The sequence below is a fragment of the Argiope bruennichi genome, chromosome X1, assembly GCF_947563725.1.
Source record: "Argiope bruennichi chromosome X1, qqArgBrue1.1, whole genome shotgun sequence".
In the NCBI taxonomy this organism is placed as follows: Eukaryota; Metazoa; Arthropoda; class Arachnida; order Araneae; family Araneidae; genus Argiope; species Argiope bruennichi.
The window spans coordinates 57,702,761-57,728,620 of record NC_079162.1 but is presented as its reverse complement, the minus strand read 5'-3'; the positions used below and the strand labels follow the sequence as shown (position 1 = coordinate 57,728,620).

The 25,860-nt window shown below is 26.8% G+C and overlaps 2 protein-coding genes across 5 annotated transcripts in view; one reads left to right on the top strand and one right to left on the bottom strand.

Annotated features, from left to right (window-relative positions):
* Positions 1-6,244, bottom strand: part of LOC129958378 (uncharacterized) — a 64,833-nt gene extending 58,589 nt beyond the window's left edge. The window contains exon 1 of one of the 3 annotated variants that reach the window (XM_056070833.1): positions 5,825-6,244. The gene's annotated coding sequence lies outside the window, so the exon portion shown is untranslated. The remainder of the gene's footprint in view (positions 1-5,824) is intronic. The other 2 variants (XM_056070832.1, XM_056070834.1) reach the window with 2 other exon arrangements.
* Positions 6,245-18,027: 11,783 nt separating this feature from the next.
* The window catches only part of LOC129958925 (uncharacterized), a 28,369-nt gene continuing 20,536 nt past the window's right edge, over positions 18,028-25,860 (top strand). The window contains exons 1-2 of one of the 2 annotated variants that reach the window (XM_056071668.1): positions 18,028-18,175; positions 23,847-23,902. The gene's annotated coding sequence lies outside the window, so the exon portion shown is untranslated. Of the gene's footprint in view, positions 18,176-18,552; positions 18,703-23,846; positions 23,903-25,860 lie in introns of those variants that run through there. The other variant, XM_056071669.1, reaches the window with a different exon arrangement.

Here is a 25,860-nt window from a genome sequence, read left to right as displayed (position 1 = left end):
GATTTTTTATAGTGGTGCATGGTTCCTAAATGGAATTTTAAAGTATAAAAAAAAGTTCAGCTGAATAAAAGACACAGAAACAAGATGAATGGTGAAAAGTTAGAAAAAAATGAATCTAACTTCAAAAAATATAATATTAATTTTTTAAAAAAAGCATTGTGCATTTTTAAAATGAATTTCTTTGATAATTTAATTTTCAAAGATTTCTTTAACCCTAAAAAAGTAAGAGTACATGATTACTTTTAATAAGAAAATGGTGCCAAATTTGAAATTTTTTTAAATTTCATTTTTTGTAAGGGAGAGATTTCAGGAATGGGACAGATTTCACAAAAAAAAATTTTTTTTTATTCTATAGCGTAAAGTTACCAAGAGTGCAGTTCATAAAAATTTAATAGTATGTTTGTCCATTTATTTTTAAAAAAACACAGAAATAGCAAAATGCAAATAAATTGCTTTTATTTGCACAGTTAAAAATTGTAGCATTTTTGTCCCACACTTTCCTCATATGAGAGAGATATGGGACTCATATAAGGGAGGAATGGGAGCTTTGAGAAAATTAAAATTAATAAATATTCTATTTTGATATCCTTTTAATTCAATGATTTATGGATTTAAACATGCCAAACAAGAACTGATTTTGAAATCTTCATTAGTGCTATCAGATCTTGAAAACTTTTATTTTCTTTTACAAACATTTCCAGACTACAATATATTATTTAACATATTTTTCTCTTTCTGAATGCTTTTTCTTCCACATTCATGGCATTTTTATATAAAAAATATAAAATTAGTAATTCTTTTTAATTTAGAATGACAAAGGCTCTAATAAATAACATTCATAACTTAGCTTCATTTTTTTCATTGCTTAATATTTATTATATTGCTTATTACTCTATTGTATTTACAGTAGAATTTCCCTGAACTAAAATTAAGAGGTTAACGTTATTTTAGGTAGAAAATAATATTCTTTATGTGAAATGTAACAGAATGATCTATAATATGAATTCATATGTTATATGATACAATTATTAATAGAAATAATATAACAAAATATGTTTAGAGACACTTGTGTTATTAAATAAATTTTAAGTAAACAGTAAAATTTTATTTTATGCTTTTTGTTACGGTTAAACAGAAGCTCAACTTTTTTTTATTATACATTATTGTTTTAAATTATTTAAAATATATTATATAACATAATAATGTATACTAACATGTAATTTAATAATTTTAGAATCATCAACTTACTATTGTAACACCCCAACAACTAATTTTATTAAAAAGCATTAAGAAAAATTAAAAATTTTAATAATTAGCATATTTAGCTAATTAGAAAATGTACTGAAATGTAGTCAAGCATGTCTGATTCCTCCCTCTGTAGAGATTTTTGAAAAATGCATATCACTTAAAGCATGCTATATTTAAGCTTAATTTGACTGTTAGTTTATAAACACTATATCTTAGAGTTTATTATACATTTACAATACTTTTATTTTTAAAATAATAAGACTTATAAAACATTGAAAAATAAGAATTTGTATTTACTTCTGAGGCATAAAAATCAGATTCTCTGTTTTAAACACAAATAATATTATAGCTGGTGTAATATTTGGGATCAAGCAAGGGGGTATAGCTGCTCTATTTAATTGTGAAACTAAAAATAGATTCTGATCTTAGATTTAGAAATAAATAAAGCTGTCCCATTCCTCCCAACTCTCCCCTATTATGTATATATATGTGTAATGATATCTCTTCATCTACTTAAATCCCAATTAATTTTCAGTTTTTTAATCTTAAATTAGCTCCTGTTACTTTATTCTAAAATTTTCTCTTATTTCCTAATTTAAATCCCACTTCTTTATTTAATTATTCTGAACACAAGCTCTAATAAGTTGATGACCATTGCACTTCTCACACTCTAAGCATAGTGATAAATTCTTAATATCTACACATTCCTTTCAAAAATACCCAAGATCCTCTTTCCTAAATCAACATGTGCCAAAGAAATCAGAATCTCTTAGTAAAAGCCGTAAGAGAAAAATTTCAAACACTTTGCTTTTGTGATGCAGTGTGAATTGACATACTCTGTCTTTGACCGTGTGTAGAAATCATAACCTCCCATGGAAATATAAATTGAAGTTATTGCTAAATCCTTCTTTTTGGCCATGCATTTGCAAAATTATATTACATATATATATGAAATTGTTTACATCAGATTTTTTTTTTTGGGGGGGGGGAATCTTCAAGCTTGATATGTAGAGGTCCAACTGTATTCTATCATGCTGTGCAAAGTAAACATTACAAAAGAGAGTTTATTCTCCTTCTATAAAATCATTCTACAATCTAGGCTGAAACTAATTTTTTAAACATTTTTAGTTCTAGCAATAAAAATAAATTTTGAAGGATCTAAACGGGGTTTTAATTTTCTTTAATGATGCCATTCATGTTATGTAAAAACTTATGACAATTTTGCTATCCATCTTTTTAAAAAGGAAAAAAATTTTCAAAAATTAAATTTAATAATTAGAAATTTATAAGGAATTGGAAAAATATTACACCGTGGTTTTTACATAAAAAATGATGAAAATCATTAAGTAGCTTGTAAACACATACTAAATCAAATGAGTAAAACATACTTTTTAATGGAGGGTCAATAAAAATTTCAGAAATAAAGTTAAACATTTTCTGATATTTCTGAGTAGGTAAAAGAGTGATAATATTAAACAAGTGAAAAGCTATTTCCTCATATCAAAATAAAATTAATGACTAAAATAGTGTATAATTTTCTTTAAAAACCTATGAAATAACCCAAAACCAAAAATTAGCAAGAATAAAACGTAATCATTTTGTTATATTTCTGAATAGAATGACTGGAAGGTAGAATTGAAACTGAAACAGCCAACGTACTATTTCTAAACAAACATATAAAAAAGAAAAGTGCATTTATAAAATACTTTTTTCATCTAAAACTTATTTATCAGTAATGAAATAAATAAGATATTTTTCATAGACTTTCATTAAATGAAAACATTCATACTTTAATAATTCCACCAATCATTAATCTTATGTAGGATGCAACTAGTTTATTAAATGCAATTCCCATGCTTGATTACAATAGTTTCAAATATTGTGTCTGACCAAAATATATTTATAATACGAGAATAGATATTTGAAAAATTAAAAAAAAAAAACCCTAAAAGACATTAAAATAACAGTTTATAATATATAGCTATTCTGTGAATTGAAAGTAAGCAGAGAAAGGTGAAAAAATTGTATAAAATTTTAAAATGTTCTAATATCTATCAATAGATTAAAAAAATCTGTCAAATAAATTAGTGCATATGAAAAGAATTTATCTATTCAAGCTTATTGATGAAATTTCTGAAAAATGGAATTATGTTTCAATCAAATAATTTAATTAAAATTAAGCATATTTTTTTTTTAATTAAAAGTATATATTAACATTTTACAAATAATCATATATTTTTAATTGTATCTATCTATTTTTCTACTCGTATACAGAAATTTTTATTTTACCAAGTCAGATATTCATTCTGAATTCAACATGAAACTGGAAGGCTTTCAGTGTATTTCATGAAAGCTCTTGAACAAGTCTTAGTCTTTATGTTATTACAATATTGCTTGTTAGTTGGATATTTGCAATAGCAAATTTTGCAAAAAATTACCCGAATATTGCTTCAAAAGCAATAATAAAATTTAAATGATTTAACTATGCTATACATCTCCAAGCAGTATTAATAATTAACACAGAATGAAAATATGTACAAAATATTAGATACTTTACAATGGTACTCTTATGATAATGTATGTTTTAATCTCTCTCTATATATATAAAAACAGAAAGGCTGTTTGTTTGTTTGAACCTTATAAAATTCCATATACCTTAATGGATTTAAAGGAAATTTAATATGTTTCCTTAGCAAATAAAAGATACACTGAACTATCAAACAGTGTCTAGAGCCCTCTAAGGGGAGTGAAATGGTGCTGAAAGGATTTCTGATTTTTCTGCAATAATTTCTGACCAAATCATCCCAAAAACAATATTTTTACACCATTTTAAGAATTGGTTTCTGTGACATTAGATTTATTACCATCAAATGTTCCCTGATTTTTTATCAATTTTTGAGTTTTTATCATTTTTTTTTACAATGATAAATTGCACAACTAAAAGTATATGTGCTTTTCTTACATACATATAGATCAAATATACATAAACAAGCTGTAGAAAAAGCAGCTAGTGTAAAATTACTCATTATTATAAAGAAATATAAAATGAATTAAATTAATATATTTTATTTTAAAATGAATTTTATAAAATTTTCCTGATGTAAAAGAAATTATGTTACTCTTATTATTTAATTTAAACAATTATATTTTGCATTTTTCTAATAATAAATCTTAATGTGGTCTCTTATATTTCTCTTACCCCACATCCTCTTTCAAATTAATAAAAGTACAATTTGCATTTGTCACCCATATAAACAAAATTAACCTGCTACTAATAAATACTTTATACAAAAAAAAAAAAAAAAAAAAAATTGAATTACAACAAACAGCACTTAAACATGTTTATATATAAAAATATACAACTACAGCTATGGTGATACTGATAAAATGCATCAACATGTTTAAAAACTGAACTAAAATAACAATTGTTAAGACTTCACATAATATATGCATTAATTATATTAATAAGAAGAGTTACTATATATCATGACAATATTAAATCTAATTCATAATCGAAATTTCATTGAAAATAATAAGAATGTCTATTGCTCAGGCTACTATCTTATAATTTAAATACATTTGTTATCATATGTAGATTGTATTCAGATGATTCAAGATGACAGCAGCACAGTTTTTATAATAAATAAAACCACTTCAAACATCTTCCTCATCATTGCATTTGTAATTTTAATTTAAACACTTATTTCATTTAATTAAAAGCTGCAACAACTCTAGCACAATTTTTTATTTAGAATAAAGAATTTTTCTTTACTACTTAAAATAAATTTATATATAAAAATATTTAAAATAAATTTATATATGTTAAATATAAATTTTCCCAGCAAAAAAAGTGTTCCAGAAATATTGTACTTAGTATTTCTTTATTGTCTTCCTTAACTGACGACAGAAAATTATTTCATTGTTTTAATCAGAGATAAAAGTTCTTCAATAAAAACTTGCACATTTCAAGGTTTCAACAATGTGATTATAATATAGTTTATATATCAGACTACAGCAGCTATGCTTCACTCAATAAATAATGGCTCAAATTTTTACACAAATAGGATATTCATTAAAACAAACTATATAAAAGAAAATACTTTATTTACAAAAGCAATTATTCATTACCAGACTTACTTTAAAAAAATAAACAAACATCAAAACAAGCTTTATCGTTAAAAAATACAAGTACACATATGATAAAAAAGGCTAATGTATGTTACATAAAGCTATACTTCTCCTATTCTATACAACAAGATCTCTAATAAGGAAATCATTAAGAAGTGGAACATATGTTTACTTTTATACGTTTTGTTATAGGATGTCAGAATTGTTTATTATCGAACTAATCAAAAACCTAAACTTTATCCTAAAGTTTTAGCAAATATATCTAGATCTTATTAGTCCCAAAATCACCAACAGATTCACGATGATTTTTTTTTTAAATTTTACTCACGATGGAATATTTGTTCCATTATACGGAATTATTCATATCATAAATTATTATCATTTCAAAACAGCAGAATGATAAAAAAAAAAAGTATGTATTTTCTAAGCATTAATAACAAATTCTTACTTGTATGGGTGAAATTCAATGGAAATTAATGAAGCGAAGTTCCATAAAAATATTTTTAAAAAAAGGTCACTTTAACTTTTTCAATAAATGGATATCAAACTCTCCGCAAAAAAAAAATATGATTCTGTTTGTAAAGAATATTTAAAAACTTTATTTTAAAACAGTTGCAGCATATGATGTGCGAATGCTTCGTGGCATATCAGCTACAGTGACCGTAAATAACAACTAAGTTTCCGAATTCAAATTTTTACAACACATCATCTTCAGCAGACGATATCGTAACACTAGGGAGAGCTATATCATAAGCCAATTGCAAAGCAGCAAATGAATCTTTTTTCCTAATTGGTTAATAATTTTGTCGAAATCTTTTACAGAAGGACTCATGTGGCATTATTATTATTATCAAATTGTTAAATATGTCATACATCTTTGCAGTTTAAGCAGTAAAATACTGTATAACAAATGTTTTTAATGCAAATTGCTTAAAAGCAGGGCGGCCTTTAGAAGCTGCTGACACAATTGGAAATAATTTTCGTTAGTACCTGGTTCCCAGCTAACTCTCTCACAAAATATAAAATAAACTTAATAACAAAAGACTTTTTAAAAAGCATACTTATTAGTAAACTAAAAAGCAGAATTTCTTTAAATATTTTTTTTACTTTTTAGTCATTAATTATTATTATATGCAGCACGGAATAGTAAAATAATTTTTTTTTTCAAGTTCGCAACCAAGTGGTAGCATTCACAAATAAATAAGATTTAAGTAAATTAAAAGATCAACTCGTAAGTAAATAATGAATATTTAAAATTATGTATAGTTATAAAGTGTATTTAATATCAAAGTTCTACCACATCAAAAAAGGAGTGAAAACTTTATTACAAAGAAAGACACTCCATTAATTACATATATTAAGAATTAATTACATAGAAATAGAAATAAGTAATGCGTATGATATGCTTTATTTATAAAGATAAATAACTACCAGATTTGAATCAAAATTTGCGTTATTATTTAAATGACTTTATATGGGAAAAGAATTTAAATTGTATTAGTTCAGATTATCAAAATTGCTTTAAAGGACAAAAAAAAAAAAAAAAAAAAAAAAAAAAACCTTGATGTTGAAATAAAAAATTATGTTTCAATATCAATTCTAGATTAATTTCTGCTCATCATTAATATTTCTCCAACATTCAAATGTAAAAAGCTCTTATCTCTCATTCAAATATTTGAAAAATCTTCTTTTCATTTTCTTAAAGATTTATTTATTTTATCAGCTACATCCAGTGGTAGCAGATTATATCTGCATACACTATTTACAAAACTGTCTTAGATTTACTAAAATATATGTTTTTGTAAGCAAATAACGCAAAAAAAAAAAGAAATGCAAAATAATGAAAAGAGCGGAGTTTGACCTATTCTACACTGCCACAAAAACATGATTTATATACAGATTTGAATTAAGAAAAAACTTCTGAAAATCAGCAAAAGAAACCAATGAATATTAAACAAAAACTGGCAAAAAGCAATTCATTCATAATATTTAGCATTTTTAGTAAATATTTCATAATGAATACATGAACTGCGAAATTAAAAAAAAATAATGAAAATAATAAATATTGATAAAAAATAATATTTATTGAAAAAAAATGATTTGATTTTATAATAATAAATATAACAAACTTAGTTAAATTTTTAAAAATTATAGAAGTTAAGAAAATTTTGATCCTTTTTATTGGACATATTGAAAAACAGTCAAGCCAAACCATGCTGCACCAGATATGGGAGTTCAGTTATCAAACCTAACGCCTAATTTTAACAGAGTCATGGAATCAAAGAAGCAAGGGCATTCTTCACATTAAAGATTTTCCCTTTATTTTAGTTTATGTTTTGTATTTTTATTAATTATTTCTATGATGAATTGTTGTTGTTTTTTCGAGTTTTGCTTAATTCAATAAAATCTGAAATACCAAAATAATATTTGTTTCATTTAATATCAGATATTAAATTTTGAAAAGTCGTTGATTAAAAAATATTCAGGGTCCCGCCATCATTTGCAACAAATTTTGGGGTTCTACGACCAAAAAAATTTGGGAATCACTGTTCTAAGTGGTTAAAATAGAATAATAGAAAAAATTGTCGATTTTAATGTAGGATATTTTTAAAAGTTGTTTCATTATAGTGTATAAAAGAGCATTAAAAAAATCATTTCCGGTTTGCAAAAGAGTATAAAGTTTTCTTCAATGTTCACAACGCAATGACATAAATATCCTTCAGCCTCAGATATTCTTTTTAAATTATAAGCTACATAGTAAACAATTCACAATTCATAATGAATTTGGAAAAATCATTTGAAAAAAGTTTTTGTAAATTAACATTTCTTGGCTCCTTTCGGATAAAAATTTCGAGATTAAGAATTAAGAAATAATTTATTGAAGAAAATAAGGCAATATAAAAAGAATTTTTATTCTATTTTAGAATGGAGCAGTTGAAAGCAAACCATTATTTATTTCGCATTGATTTTTTTCGACCGATTGAGAAACAACAATTCGACAAATGTAGTCACAGAATCACACACTAACTGTCGTATATTCGTCATTGTGTTTTTGAGTTATCACACTTACATGCTTGTGAAAAACAGACCGACATATGGTCAATTTCTTAATAAATTTGGTTTCAAATTCAATACATATCTACACTTCAGATGTTAAATCTATGCACCCCATTTCATCCATCTAACTCTCTTCGTTTTGTATTATCGTGTTAGCTTATATTCGAACAACAGGATAGACAAATTTCCTCTGAATGAATTTCGTTCAAAATTTGGTAAAATTCTACAAATTTGGTGTACCAAATTTTATGTGTCTAGCTCAAAGCATTTTTGAATTGTCGGGCTCACAGGCAGACAGACAAGCATAATTCCACACCTGTTTTTCGGACTCTGGAAAATCTAGAATTTTAAAATTCGTCAAAATCTCTAATTCTAATTTTTTGACTATTGTAATAATTTTTCTTTGTATAGGCGAAAGTAAAAACGAATGAATTCAATTTTTAGGAAATTCATTTTATTGCTATATCTAAATTCGGAAAAGATCACATCTTCTATATGACATGAAATAATGAATGCATGACATGCCCTTCATTCATAACTTGGCAGAATTGTTAAGGGGTGGGGAATGCAATAGTTTAAATGTAATTTTAATTTTCTTTGATTTTTATGTTTTGAAATTCTAAATAAAATTATTTATGTATTTTATATTTAAATTTTAATTGAATGATTTTTGTTTTCAAAATAAGCAGTTTTTGATATTTCTTTTTAACACTTGTCAAACATATGGAAAAATCTTTTTAAATAACTAGTAAGTGAATGCGACTTGCATGAATTTTGTAGCATATCCATGCTTCTTCACGCCACTTCTTAAGTTTAAAACAATTTAATGTTTCTTTTTAGTTTGAGGAATTGAAAAATACTAACTGTTAACTAAAAAAAGTTAGAAATTAATCAGAGAGCATTTTTCTAAAAAAATTTTTAATTAAAATAAATTTATTATTAATATTCGAACTTTTACAAAGAAGAAGTAACTTTATTTTGAAGAAGAATTTATTTACTTTATCAATATAGCAATCATAACTATACTTGTTATTATCATTTAGTTAATAATGCAAATATGATTTCGAAAAATTTTTAGTATTTGATTCATTTATAGATGATCAAAACATCTTATAATATCTTTCAATAGTCAGATTTGATTATTTCATAATTATTTTTACTGATTTTAGCTATTATTTTATTTTGTTGTAAGATTTAAATGATATTGTGAAAATTTGTTTTCAGTATTAATGCGGCACATTTTATGAATTAATCTATGTGATTTATGAAATAATTTTTCATTTTCTATTACTGCCAGCCATTGATCGTGAAATATCATTGCTTTGGATAATTAAAAATAATTAATTATCCTAAATAATTATTTTTTAATTAAATTAGAAATGAAATACTTAATTATATTGATTTTACCCTCCAAGTTCCAAATTATTCTGAGTATAGCTTCTCTAAAATTTATCTCTATTCGACAAAAGATTACTTAAAAATATATCAGCTTCAAGCGAGAGAGAGTTCAAAAAACAAACCAGCATTTATCACTCCTCTTCCTTCCAACCGCGTGGGTCCAATTACAACAATGGGCAAAATGGATTTTTATCAATCTGGTTATCTTAACTCACTGACTGACCAATTTCCTTCCCAACTTTTTTCTTACATTACCAATATGTAGTTTTAAACTAACTCTGATCCGAATTCATTTTCGAAAAACTACCACACCTTGGAAAGGGAAAAAATATTTCCATTAGAGGTCTTAATTTTTCAAACTAAAAACATTAAGATTTTTCTATAATTAAATTGATTATTACCTATCTTACTTTATTTCAAAATTTTACAGAAGAAACCCTATTTTACAAGTTATCTTTTCATTAATAAAATAATATAAAAATGAAGAGGGGAAAAAAAGAAAAAAAAAACATTTATAATGCGTTAAAACCATGCTACATATTTACATTTTTCTGCTGTATAAGTAATGTTTAATGCAAATAAATAATGTTTTTAGAACACATATTAATTTTCAGAATATGTATCTCCTATACTTTATTTTTTTCTAGAGACTTAATTCATATTTTGTGTGTGTGTGTGTGTGTGTGTGTGTGTGTGTGTGTGTGTGTGTGTGTGTGTGTGTGTGTGTGTGTGTGTGTGTGTGTGTGTGTGTGTGTGTGTGTGTGTGTGTGTGTGTGTGTGTGTGTGTTGAAAGGCGAAAATTTAAAATCTTAATAATAAAACCTCACAATTTTTGTCTATGTCGTTTTATAGAGGAGAATATACTTTAACCATTCTTTGACAAACTATGAAAATATGAAAAGACGTAATTTTAAATTTCTTGTTTTGCATACCAACACAGCAGCTTAAAGCAATGAAATTGCTTTTGTGTGTTTGTTCCAGGTCAAGATAGAATTCGATTAGACTATTGTATACTATAACAAGCATTGGCAAAACGAGACGAAAATTTGGCATGTTCAAAAAATGAAATACATACTTTTCAATATTATATAAATAACTATACCTAATTAGTTCCTTTAAAATTAACATTAATTTATTTTATTTTCAATGTACAAGGCAATATAAATCCTTTTATTAACAAAATATGATATTTTTTCAAACCAAATTTCCGGTCATTTGAAAACATATTAAAATAGAAGTAATGTGTAGTATCATAAAATTAAATATAAAATGAAACATACTGTCATCACAACGTTGATCAATGTTGCTTTACGTAGAATGCACAATATGGTTTTCACAATATTCTTTAACATTGCTAAATATCGTATTTACAATATAGGTTACATAATATTGTACAATGTTATACAATATTCAGCTTCTTAATGAAAAATTGCCCCAGTGAATTTCTTGAAATAAAATTTCAAATAAACCGAATTATTAAGCAAAAACTTATATATTAAGGCGGGAGTCTTAAGTTTACAATACTTTAAAAAATTTCGGGCCATCTTTAATATTATTTGATATTGTATAATATTGTTGAAACGGTATCGGTATAACTTGGTATTCATAATATTGTTCAATATTTCAGAAATATTATGCAATATCGTGGTGCTACTAGGGCAGTTAATATGACAGATGAGACCACTAAATGAGCACTTGTGCATGGTTGGATATCTAGATTTGGAACACAAATAATAATCACTACAGACCAAGATTGAAATTTTGAATCCACATTTTTTCGTAAACTCACGACTATTTTAAGTAGTCACAGAGTATATTCAACTGCATACCATCCACAATTAAATGGTATGGTAGAAAGACTACATAGATATCTTAAAGATTCCATATGGCTCACGGAAATATAATGTGGACAGAAACGTTGCCTATAGTTTTGCTAGGTTTGTGTACTACTAGAAATGTATAATCCACGATTTTTTGAATAACAAATAATATTGCTATTGTTATTTTTAAATATGCGTTCCAAATATCTGTTATTTCAATCATATTATTAATTAAAAATTATTACTTATTATGAAATATAAAATTTATTAATTGTAATTAATACTTAATTTACTAATTTAATTAACGTGTGATTGAATTAATTTATCTGTTTCAACTTACTTCTTAAATTTTATTTTTTTTCTCAAAACTATTTATTTAATTTATTTATTAGAGTGAACCATTTTCTGGAAAAGATGAGTTAAAAATTTATGTCATTTCTTTAAAATGTTTACTTTAGTCCTATATTCTACCAATAGATGGCGCCAGCAGTAAACAGAGTACATGTAATCAAAGTCAATCATGTCACAAGCAATTAAAAATGATCTGTATGGAATAGTGCATCATCAAATACGAATATCGGCCACTCCCGTAAAGTGCAGCGGTGACTTCGCACTTTCCAGTGAAGCCTCGCACTTTCCGGTGAAATCACCGCTCCGATAAATTTCAGTGATATGCAATTCAATGATACGATACGATAATTCCAATATCCGGTCCGTTCACTTTTCAATCTAATCACAGATTTCTTTCGAGATCTTCCATTGGACAGATCGTATCGATTCTTACTTTCCAGTAAAGTCACCGTTCCGGCAAATTTCAGTGATATCGTATCGTTTGTTACTTTCTATCGTGATCCAAAACCTGTAATCGAAATATCATCAGTAAGATCGTATCAAGGATTTGAATCACACCCCTCTTTGAAAAGTATTGATCACTTGTATTTGTGACTTTTTGATATTGGTTACGTAATAACCGCTCTGAAAATATTCGTCATCCCTACGTACTACTATTAAAAAAGATCTCAATGCTACTAGTTCTCAAATCGTATATGGTACTACATTGTGTTTACCATCTGATCTGTTTAGTGATGATTATATTGTGAATGCAACTGTAACACTCACTTATGTGACAAATTTAGTTTCAATAATGAAAAAAACTAAATCCCACAAATTCTATTCTTTATGAAAATTCTAATTTCCTCATAAATCCATCCTGAATTTCATGCAGTCACATATTTCTTAGAAATGCTAGAGTTCGACCACCATTTACTGCTCTTTATTCTGGACTGCACTGGGTCAAATCTCGGAGAGATAAAAATTTCATAATAGATATAAATGATAACAATGTTACTGTCACCATAGACAAGTGCAAACCTGCCTATGAAATTTTGGAAACACCGCCAAAAGTAGCTTTGCCAAACGGACATTTGAAACAAAACGGTAATCTAAAAATATGAAAATAACCAGATATGGCAAAGTTGTTCATTTTCCTAAACGCTTGATCAAAGGAAGTTTAAAACATTTTTATATTCTATAATTCTTGTTCTGTAATAATATAATTCATTTTTCTATTCATATGTAATTACTTTCTTATGATTGCATTCACTTCCAAGTAATTTTCGTTCCCTTCGTCTCTAGGGAGATACTACCTTATACTGAATGCCTATCATAAATCATATATCAATATGAATCTGTAAACTACAGGCTCCTTTGAGACTGTGTATGACGTAACTGGCGCGCTGCCCATCATCCGGATAATGACACGCTCGATGCTTCTAAAAAGCCATTCTCTCCTTTTTTTTCTTCAGAAAGCTCTCGCTCTCGCCTCGATGAAGCTTATAGTCAAAATCAGTTGTTTAATTTCTTAAGTTTAAAAGTAAATAAAACTATTTTTCTACCATGTCGTAATAATTGAAGTCAACCACAACTACATGCAACCCTAATTACGACAGGTGCTTTCTGCCTATTGTCAGTAAAATGAACATACATAAAAGAACCTCGGAAAACCACAAGCGGGGGGAATGAGGGTGAAATGCTCCAGATAGAAGGAGCGCACGGGGCTCTTCATAAAATGAGAAACTCACTGCTTGTGATCAATAAGCCCTTCAACAACAATGGGGGGGAGGTATTTTCCTGGAATGTAAGTCAGTGTGTAAGAGACTTTCCCTATTCATGACTGAATTCTTGTTCCTTAGTTGCAATTGGACAGATCGTATCGATTGTTACTTTCTATCGTGATACAGGATCTGTATCAAAGGTTCGAATCACACCTCTCTTTGAAAAGTATTGATCACTGGTATTTGCGACTTTTTGATATTGCTCATATAATAACCGTTCGTAAAATATTCGACATCCCTAGTTGGTTGAAGTCGCGCGATGTCATTCCTTCCGCTGTAAGGCTTTCATACCTCTCAGAAAAAGCGATCTTAGAGTAAACGTGTGCCGCACAAATACAAGATGTGTAGTCTAAAGTAATTTGAAAGCTGAGTTTGGCAACTGCATCGGAGTAGGAACGCTCGTTGTAGAAAGAATAGCATTTCGATATTCAACGTCTTCATTATAAGCTACTGGCCCTTAGCTGAAATTTATTTTCATTACGATTGAAATTTATTTAGTAGAATTTCTCTCATATTGATAAACCTAAGTATTGGACTCTTTTTTTTTTCTGTAGTTCTTTCCTTAAATTAGAATTTAATGAGAAACATATTTTAGTTGAATGTCCAACTTAGTTTTCGCCGCCATTACTTTTTTTCATTCGTCTTCTCTAAGTTTACATGACTTTGTGCTTGAGAAATACCACCCAAAGGTTTTTAATTTTTTAAAAGGCTATTGGATATTTTGTGTGCATTTTATTCTCTACTTTTTTTTTCATTATTTTTAGCTTATAATTTTTTGAATTGAACAATTATTTTTTTTAATCACCTGTCCAACATAATTTTATCAAATTTCCTTTTTTTTACTTATATTAGTGACTACACTTTTATACACTTTTATCCGCAATTTAACCATTACTGACTGTTGTGCTACAAACCTCCAACAACAAAAGCAGCCAATCCTGTAATTTGAAACAGGAATTCATAAAAATCGTAGTGTGTATATTCACAACATGTACTGAATTTCTACTTTAAAGTATTCTCTTTTGAAAGATTAAAGGCGAGATTTTCTGTTCCAAAAAAAGAAAAAAAATGCTTTATAAAAGGAATCTGGAATCTTTTTCATTTTTCATCACATACTCCTAATACATCAGAGTTATCAAATTCTGAGCAATTAATATAAACATTGTTTCTTTATTTCATGATAATTTTAAACTCAAAACAGTCATTTATTTAAGTTCAACTTTATTTAAATGTAATATAGGGATCTTTATTTTATTCTAGAAGTTTAAGGAATATTCAATGCAAAAGTAGTTCTTTATAATAAAACTAGTATGACCCTTCATTATTTATAATAATTTTCATCTTTGCATGCTATAATGTATTTTATGTATATACATTTTATACCATAATAAGTTCATTTGACATTAATGATTTTTTTAATTATAACTATGATAATCAGGCCTAATGAGATCCTAAATGAGTATTCTGTTAAAAAATTGTAATAATGTAAGAAAAAGGAAAGATGTATTAAAATTAGAGTAGGATCCCGTAATCTTGTCTATGTATGTGTTAAAAATTTTACAAACTGTAGGGTTATTATGTGTTTTTTACTTTATAAAAAGGTAGCAAATTAATTTTTTGTATAAAGTAACCATTTTCTTATAGAGAAGATGGGAAATACTCATGAAATTCATATTTTGAAAGAGAATGAGTTTTAATTTAAGTTCAAAGTGGATATAAATATAAACAATTCAATGTTGGAAACTACTATTAGAGATGTTTACATAACAAACATGTTGTTTTCATGTTTTGTTGTTATGGACAAAGCTTATAATAGAGCACGGTGCTGTAGCTATTGGCGATAGCGAGGATCGAACAAGTAACCTTATGGTTCGTAGCCGTTGTAATATGACCACTAGACAAAAGTGATCATGCCTGTCCAGAGGCTGTTATCTGGCTTATAAAACTTCATCACATTACTTACATTTTTTATTTACATTATTTTTTTCTTCGGGTAGAGGGCACCACAACAGGTGTATGAAGGTTGCGTAATTTTCGTCATCGGGCCAACAATGCAGCTATTTGGTAATAGCGAAGATCGAACTCGTAACTTTATGGTTCGTAGCCGTCGTAACATGACCACTAGACAAAAGTGATCACTCCTGTCTAGAGGCTGTTATCTGGCTTATAAAGCTTCACCACAGTGCTATGACATTGTAAAAGATTCATATAAAATATTTTTCCAAGGAAGCTTATCATTTTTCATAAAAATCTTTCTTAGACGAGAGCATTACAAATTTGTATAGCTACGTAATATAAGATGATTTTTTGCAGGTAGTTCCTCAAGAAAGCGTATTGTCATTTTATTCATCATTAAATTAAAATGCATTATATAACAACTACTACAGTATGCACATAATTCACTATATATAGATAATTTTTGTAATATATCTTGCAGGCATAAACATGAATTTCATTGAGTGGTAGTTTTACAAATAGCAGCAAGAAATATTACTATTTGTGCAGAGACAAAATGGATTTAGAAAAATGGAATCAGAAGTATATGAAGGTTTTAACTTAATATTAAACCACATAAACACATATACTTTCACAATGCCCTCAGCCAAAGTCTTAAGATATATTTGAAGGATCTGGTTGGTTTGCCTCTTTTTTGTTAAGAATATTGTTGATCTTCAGCGCTGTCATTGTCACCAGTAATCGTTTCGGAAACATTAATATTTTTTGTCCGTTCTTGATTAAACAACTATTTTTTGTAGTTCTTTACTTTTTCTTGTTTCTTTCTTCCTCAAAGAGCTTGTGGTAACTAACTAGGCATGGCATCAATATTGCCTATAACCATTTAGGTAATATTGGTATTATATTTAACTGGTAACATTATATTTATATGCAAGACATTTGAAGCTGAACCAAATAGTATAGTGGACCTGGTTATCGACTTTCCTCGGTTTCCTTGTTGCACGCAAGCAGTGAAAAGAGTGTTGAAACTTGAGACCGAATGGGCTGAAAAGTCTATAATTTAATAGCAAGAGAAGGATATATAAGAGCAAAAATTGATTCACGAGTGAGTATGCCAAAAGTTAATACAAAAAAGACAGTTAAATGAAGGCATTGAAGCAGATACCAGCATTTTGCAGTTGTAACATCTGTAATCATTAAGGATACGATGTAAAAAAACACAACATTTGATATTAAAAAATATTTTATTACTATTATTTTAATTTGTAAGTAATATTTTTTTTGTTGTTATCTTTATATATGTATTTAAAACCCTTTTTTGTAACATTATATGTACGAAAAATTCATAAAAAATATTTTCTCAAAGTTTATAATTTTTCAATTTTTTTACAAACTTTTAAGTCTTTTGCAGCACCTCAAGATGTTGTAGTATTGCAACCAAATTTTAAAAAATTCTTCTTGAACCTAAAAGGCAACTTTCCGCCACTATTACGAAACAAAAATCTAAACAAATTTTTTAAAGGCCCATTTTAAAAGTTGTCATTTTTTCCCCATTTTTTACAAACTTTAAGCTCTTTGCTGCACCTCAAGATGTTGTGGTATTGCAACCAAATTTTTTAAAATCCTTTTTTAACCAAAAAGGCAACTTTTTCCCACTATTACCAAACTAAAATCTTAAAAAAAAAAAAAAAAAAAAAAATTATAAGGTTATTTTCGTTCTACCCTAATGTACAGAAAATAGGATTGTTCTTGTTAGCGCCTGTAGATGGATGCAGACTGTTCCGCCCTCTACAGGCACTAACTGGAACCGGGCTTGATCCTCATACGTTAAAGGGGGGAGGGGAATGCATCCTCCGGTTAACGTTTCCCAATTATGGCTGATAACACACCATTTCATTATACTTGTGGCAAAAGTAACGTGAAATTTTTAATATTTATTGAAACTGTAATATGTAAAATCCTTATATAATTTTTTTTTTATATTGAAATTTCATATGAGTGCTGTAAACAATTTTATGCACATAATTTAAACTAAGAAATTTTTCGCATACAGTAAGCTTTAAGTTCTAGCTACAATAGAAAACATATTTTGAATTGATGAACAAATCATCCGTATTGTTACTGCAGACAACAATAATAAAATAATAAGTTCTGACGAAAATGATCTGAAAATATGTTTTGAATTAGCAAGAAGGAGTAAATTTTATAAACCACCAATATTTCTGGCCAAGCCTCTTTTATTTCGTAGCATCAGCCAGTAGAAAAACAACTCAACTTAACAGCAATCGTTCTTTTTATATCTGGGTAGCGTCATCTGAAGCATAAAGAAGGAGGTTGTCTTAGAAATAAACCCTCCCATAATTAAAGAATTGTTTCTTCCTACCGGCTGTTATCTTGTATTTACCCTGTCAAATGACAGCTGTTTTTTGTTTAGCCGTGAAAACTGTCAAACAGGTTTGTGCAACTTAAATATAATTACCTTGTTTTAGTGTTAGATAGACTACGTTTTAAAATTTTAGGTTGTATTTTTAAATAAATTTGGTTTGTTATTGGAAACCTAAAATTTTAAACTACAGTTTTTTTTCCTCCTCTCATTCATTCTCTTTATGACATTAACAAATCAAATCTATTTGACTAAATTTAAAGTTTAAAAAATTGCGAGTGTTTGTAATGTTGGCACGAGTATGTCTTGCTTGATGAGAAATTATGCATTAATATCAAGAAAAATAATCAATAGATTATTAAATCGATTCTAGTGTAGATTTGGGTGCCTCTTCGATTGGCGACAAATTTCAGCGATGAAGCAGTTCTTCTGGTTTCCATAATGTTTTGTTTTCATTGACGTGACTGTTGGGTTACCGACCGAAAATCTTCTTGGCGTCAGAAAAATCGCCCAAAAATCAAGGGGCACCCAATCGTTAAACATTTACCATGAAATCAAGCATTCAGTTATTGCCTTATAATAACATGGATAATAACAGGTTTAATAGTAATTTTATATTTTCATAATATATTACATTTTTATTGTATTCTGATTCATTAACAACGACCATTTTCTGTATGCACTTCATCATTAATGAGTAAAAGTAAAGTTTTCTTGAATGAATAGAATTTTCTTTGAATACTTTTGTATTCCTATTATATATTACCTTATTTAAAGTAATCATTCTTAACTAAACTTTTCAAAATGTACTCTTTATAGAAATGAAGAGTACCACTTATCCTGTTTCTTACAAATTTCTTATTTATATTTCCAAATGCTTGCTTATCTAAGAATGCAATCTTATGTTATGAAAAGTTTTGTTAATAATTTCAGTATTCTTGAGTATGTTTATTCAGGAATCTATATGAAAAATATACAAAAAAAAAAGAAAAGAAAAAAACAATACTTAGTGTATTATTAATACTATAATCATGTGTTCTAGAGCTTATTTTGAATTTATTTTCTATTATAATAATGGTTATGGTTGTTTTTAATTTATTTTATATTATAATTATGGTTTTATTGATAATTTATCATTTAAAGTAATGGTGGCCTTTGGTGGTAAATTAAAAAGCTAAATATACTTTTATTAGTAATAGCTTACAAAATACTGATTAGAATTTTAAGATTTTTCTTACATTGAAATTTTCGGTAAAATTTTAATTGTAGTTGCGAAATTGTAGATTTCGGATTTAATGGCAAATAATTATAGAAAAGGAATATCCTTCTTTGTGTGTTATGTAAAAATCATAAGTATTTGTAAATAAAAAAAAAATTAATGAATTCACAATTAAGGAAGCTGACATATTTCAGTTGAAAGAACGTTTGATTTAATAAAAGCATAGTTATGAAGAATAAAAACAAAGCACATGCAGTAAACTGTTAATTATTTGGGCTTGTTAAGCAAAATATTTTGTTTTGAAAACTGCAGCTTGAAATAAAAAGTTACTTTATCATATACAAAAAAACTAAATTTACCTTTTTTTGTGTGTAAAAAAAGTTACGAGTAGACTGGTAAATGCAGAAATCTGCTATTTATTAAGTCACATTTATACAAATAGGTCGCTGCTGTAAATAAAAATAATTCTAGATCATTTTTTTTTGTTGATTTTTTTTCGTCTATTTTTTTTCTTCTGGAATTTGTATTATCATACCATCTAGGCCCACAGATAATCTAGGATGTTTTTTTTTTTTAAGTTTATAGTTTTGTTTAATAATGTTGCAAAGATGAATGATCATACATAATCCTATTGACACATTGGTGTAAAAAAATTAATATTTTAACTTGTTTTTTTAGAATAGACAATAATGAGAAAATGTAGTGACATAGTGATTGAGAGGAAAAGAGGATATAGATGTTCCAAATGCCCCTCTTGAGGTTGTAGCACCATAGGAACAAATTATTAGTGCATTATTTTTTTAAGTAAAATGGATTGAAAGGTTAAAAAAAAAAAAAAAATCCATGCCTTAGATGTAATGTAAATAATTATATGATCTTCTTAGACCAACTGTTGATAAAAACAATATTTCCTAAGAATGGTAAGCATTCTTAACTTATAAGAAGATCCCCCCCCCCGGAGGGTACCTAAAAAAATGAGGATGAGAAGCTTTTGGCATGGTGTTTGATTCTCGTCGCTCTGCTGGGTAGAGAAATGGTATGGGGCTACCCCCTAATGAAGACAGGATGTACCTCCTATAGGAAAAGGGGCTACCCCCTAACGAAGACAGGATGTACCTCCTATAGGAAACATTGAAGCATGGCAGGTGCTGGGTCTTAAGACTTAATTATAGTTCCTGCCAATACTGTTGGAGTGTTCTGATCATTCAGATTTATTCAAATGTCCTAGTATGGGGCTGATTAGCTTTTTTCCTTGACTTATAAAAGTTTAAATAAATTGTAAAGCTGCTTTAGGAATTTTCTGATTTTTCAGTGGAGATTGATCCTAATGAAAGAAAAAGAGTCACTTTATGACAGATATTAAAAAATAATATGTACTTCTTACCATGAAACTTTTTGAATTATGCTACTATTTTGAATGCTAGTAATTGCTGTAAACAAAAATCGTCAGTTTCTTGATAAAATAAAATAAGTAATGGTATCATGTGTATTTTCTTATAATGGAGTAATAAAAATTCTTCCAGTTAGCATTTATTTCATATTTACCTTTTAATTGCAATATTATTTAGGTTTGTTTAGATTATACATATTTTTTAATTTGAACTGTGCTTAACATAACTAAACTCTTTTGGAACTGTGCTTGTGAAATATAATTTTACCTTGCACACATTATATTATAGCACAATTCTCACATCCGTTAGGATTTACTTATTTTATCATTTTGTGTAGATGACCAATATCATTTATTAAAAGTATGTTCTAGCAACTTGTAAAAATTGTAGTATAATATGGATATCTGCTGAATGGTTGCTAGGTGGCAAAATTGGAATTCAGCTTTTATTTTTATTGGCTTTACATGGTATTTTAACATGAAGTAAATTAAAAAGTATTTGAAAGTAGTGTATAAAAATACAACATGTGTATTCTTAATTTTGGAGGTCATTTTTAACCAAATGTGAACAATTCTATTCAGATGTATTTTTCAATCTGAAATATCAAAACCGAAAAGTATATAACAAATATATTAAAACTGTTTCCAGAATTGTATCTGATGATGAAATCATCTATTAAAAAGAGTCGACACAATTAGCTCAAGGAGAAATGAATAAATATACATCTTGGTCAACTGTTACATTTAACTCTTAATATACTTATTTGCAAATATTCTTTCTGAAATGTTTATAAATGTGATGATATAATTAGTTTTTAAAAGAAGAAATGAATGAAATATACTTAGAAAATGAGTACATTAATGCCATCTTCTACATTCTTTTAAGATCATTGACATTTATGATATATATGTATTGAGGAGCTGGTGGATGTATAGAAAAATTGAATTCTAAATTATAGTGCCTTATTAATTTTGTATTAGACTAAAAAAGACCAAATGGTAAATAATGTGCATGATTTGACTTTCTGCTTGTAATTTTTTTAATGTAAATGTTAGAAGATTTTTAATTTTAAAGCCTTTAATTAATATAAGTTCATTTCAATTTTTAAACAGAATCATTTATTTATGAGGGGCAACCCTGAATATATACCTTTTGCTGTTAAAGGCTTAAAATCTGAGTAGCGAAATTAAAAAAAAAAAAATTTAAATTCATCTATGCAATATTATCAAGATAGTTGCTGACTATATCGCCTAAAATTGAAAAATTTTTACACTGAATTAAAATTTAAACACTCATCCTTTCAATGATATATTTAGTTTGGTTCCTCAATTTTTGTAATATTTCCAGGCATGATTTACAACAGTAGTTTTATTTATTGAAATTGAAATTAGACCCAATTCCTTGCTTCACCAAACTTTTAAATAGTTTTTTTTTTCTTTTGAAAAAGTTTATTATATCTTGGATAAATTATTAAATCAAGAAATTTCTCTACTCTTTAGAAGTGAAAAGGTAGTGAGAGAATTTATATTTCAATTATTAGATTCTCTCTTTCTAATCTTAAGTTTAAAGTTTTTAATTATTAGATTTTTCATGTCCTTTTTATAAATTATACACATATTATTTAAGAGGTTTTCATAACTTTTAAGGTTATAGTTAATTTTAACTATGCATGTACAGTATTTGACATATAGTAATTAATCTAACAACTTGTCTACAGTTACAAAATCTCATTATGAATTTCTTAAAAATTCAAAATATTTTTATTTGTTCAAATTTAATATTAAATTCTTATATTTATTTTTTTAAATGCAGTATATTAACTCAATGTCTTCATTTAATTCAAATTAATATTTTTGAATTTTTTTAAAAAAAATTGAGTTTAGGTAATTTTGTATAAAATTAAAATTTTTAATCCCATTTTATTCTTTTTATATGCTTTTCATTTATGATGACATTAAATATAGAGTTATTCTCTTAAATTTAACTCAGTGTAAAACAATTTTCTGAATATTTGAAGTATGTTTTTAAAAAAATAGAACATCTTAAAGGCCATTGTGAAAGATTTGATTTGAAATGCAGTATTGTATTATGGGGGGGGGGGGTATCAAGATTTCTTTCTTGGTTATTTATACATGATTTTACAAAACAACAAATTAAAAAAAAAAAAAGTAAATTCATTCCAGCCTCAAAAAGTAACAAGGGTATCAAATTAATATCTCATTTCTCTATTCATGCTTTTTCTATGGTATAAAAGTTTGTGTGTTCTTTTTTTGTTAATAATTTTTGTACATGGCACTTATGTTATTAATGAAATTTGTTGTTGATTTTTCTCATTCAGCTCTATTTGAGCATTTCTAAACAATCTATGACATGTCAAAACACTAATAATTTTTTTGCTGATCAATAAGAATATTTGGTGAATAGAAATATGATAATCAGAACTTTATATTAAATCCAATATCATGTTGAGTCTAGCTTATCAAATTCTGCTTACATGATTATAGAGCCTTTAATTGTATTAATTAGAAAAAATTTTTAAAAAAATATTCATGAATCATTTGTCTATGTTGGAAACAATATTTGCACAAGAAATTTAAATGGTAGTTTAAATTTGCAGATTATCAAGATAATTAAATAAATTGAAATATTAAAATGAGAAAAAAAATCATTTTTAAGAAGTTTTATTTTAGTTTTGAGGAATAACTATTAAAAAAATACTGTTTGTTAAATTCAAATAATTTATTCCACAATTTTGTGCCTCCTGTTAATGGTGACCAGGGTTCTTGTTACATCACTACTCTAGTAAATAGATTTTGGATTTGTTGCCATAAATGCACCCAGTCAGCAAGATTGCTATAAAGTTCCCCTATGGGTAAACCTTTAAGGGTAATTCCATAATAATAGTTACCTTTCACACCTAAATAAAATTTCACTCTAATCATAATTGTGGTGGAACATTTTTTTCCCAGTGAAATCTCTAGTTTTTAAACCTGTTAATAGAATTTTCCAATAGTGGTTGACTTGAATTTTATTTTAGAAAGGACACATGCTTGTGTTTGAATGTTTTTAAACCCATTTTTTCTACTTTGTTCATAACTTATTTATAAAGTTATTTTCATTTTTCCTTTTTAGTTGAAGGCTTTGCAACTAACTGCCTGTTAAAAAGAGAAATCTGAATATCTTAAAAGGTAATTATATTTTTCTCAACAAATTTTTACTTAGTTGTTCTCTATTATGTTGTTTACAAAATTCTTAATTTTCTCTCTTAAATTAGAGTTAGCATTTCTAGAAAGTTTATTTTTGTAAATTTTCTTAACTTGTTAGCTAATTTATCTGAATCATTTAAAATTGTTAATGCAGTTCTATTTATTAATGATTTAGAGCTGTGGCTAATGTGACTTATCAAATGTGACAAATATAATAAATTTTATTGTTACATTAGTCACATTATTTTTTACTCGTTAAAATAACTTCACCCTTACAAAATTTCAAAAATAATGTTGCTAATATATTTTTTAAATTAAACTTCTTTTAACAAACTAAAAAGAGGAAACTGAAACAACAATGAGTATAAGAAAGTTGAAAGTGGGAAAAGTCAGTCTTTTAACTGACTTTTGCACATATTCATCACCCAAGAATTAGGTAAAGCAGTAAAAGAAGTCTTTGTTATCTAATTCCAGAGAAAGTAAGCAGTTATGATGAAATTATCTTAAACATTTGAATTTTTATTCCATCTATTAAATCCGAGAAGAAAAATGACTTTTCCAAAGATGCTAATGGGTGTGAGAAAAAATTTTTGAGATCAAGATAATGTATCAAAGCAGTTTCCTGGAAAAAAGATGTGAAATCCATTTAGAATATAGAAACCAATAGAAATGTGATTTTGCAGAAATCTTTATTAATGTAAATTTTAAGATGAATTTCAATTTTTTAAAATTGTTCATCTTAATGTTGAAATTGGATTCTCAGTTGAATCAGCAAGTTTACTACTGCTCATATTGTGAGAAGTTCACATTCCTTTCAAAATATGCTAATGGAAAAGGAACAAAATTAAAATTCCCATGCCTTAATTGTTTGAATGAAATAATGGCTCCCACTGAAATACTGATCAAGACTTATCTGAGATAAAGTACACTGTAATAATATATTTCAGATGTGTTGCTGATTAAAATTTAGAAATAAAATCTTATACAGACACATGTGATTGCTGCACACTTTTGCCACTGTAAAAGTGTTAAGTCAACAAACCATTAAAATATTTAAAAAAAAAGCAATCAGAATTTCAATATCAAAAAGGTATTAATTTTACCTTATAGTGCATCAGCACATTTTAAGAATTGCATTGGCAGATCTTGACAACATGAAGCTACGAGCGCTAAATTATTTTGAGGTCTCCTTCTATGTAAAATCTATTTATAACATGGAAGTAATATGAATTAAACTTATTTTAGCTTTTAATTTTAATTTTGCACTTACCTTTTAGCAATTCTTATATTATATGTATATATCAAATAAATAAAGAAAATTGCACCCTTTTTACAAAAAAAAAAAACATAAAAGGATAAAATGGCAGTTCTATTCAGTAACTATTAGAACAAAATATTCTTATTGATATTCCTCCGAAACTTTGAATTGGTATAAACAGTGTCAATATTCTTTGACCCCAAGATTGAGTGGTAATTTCGATTGACGATGCAGATAATAATAATAATTAAAAAAAGAAAATATTTAAAATTTTCTTTTCTAGATTTTTTAAGTAATACGTAGAGAAATTTTAAAATAGTTCTTAAAAATAATATTTATTTGAAACTCTACAACGCAGATCATTAAAAACATTTTCACCTTTTCTTCTAAAAAGTCCTCTTCTTAAAAAGTTGTAATATAAATTTTAAAAAAAGGAATTGAGCTCCAAAATAATATAATGAAACAAAAATATATCACAAAGTGCACTGATATCTAAATCCAGTTTATTCACATATTTTCTGATATAGAAAGTAAAATTAGGTTTCTATTTTTGGACGATGATGATAAAAATTATAATGCAAAATTATAACAAGAAATTGTATTTTTTTAAGAAGAGCAAAAATATATATTAAGTAGTATTAAAATAATAAATTATAATAAAAGAAACAGACTCCAAAAATAA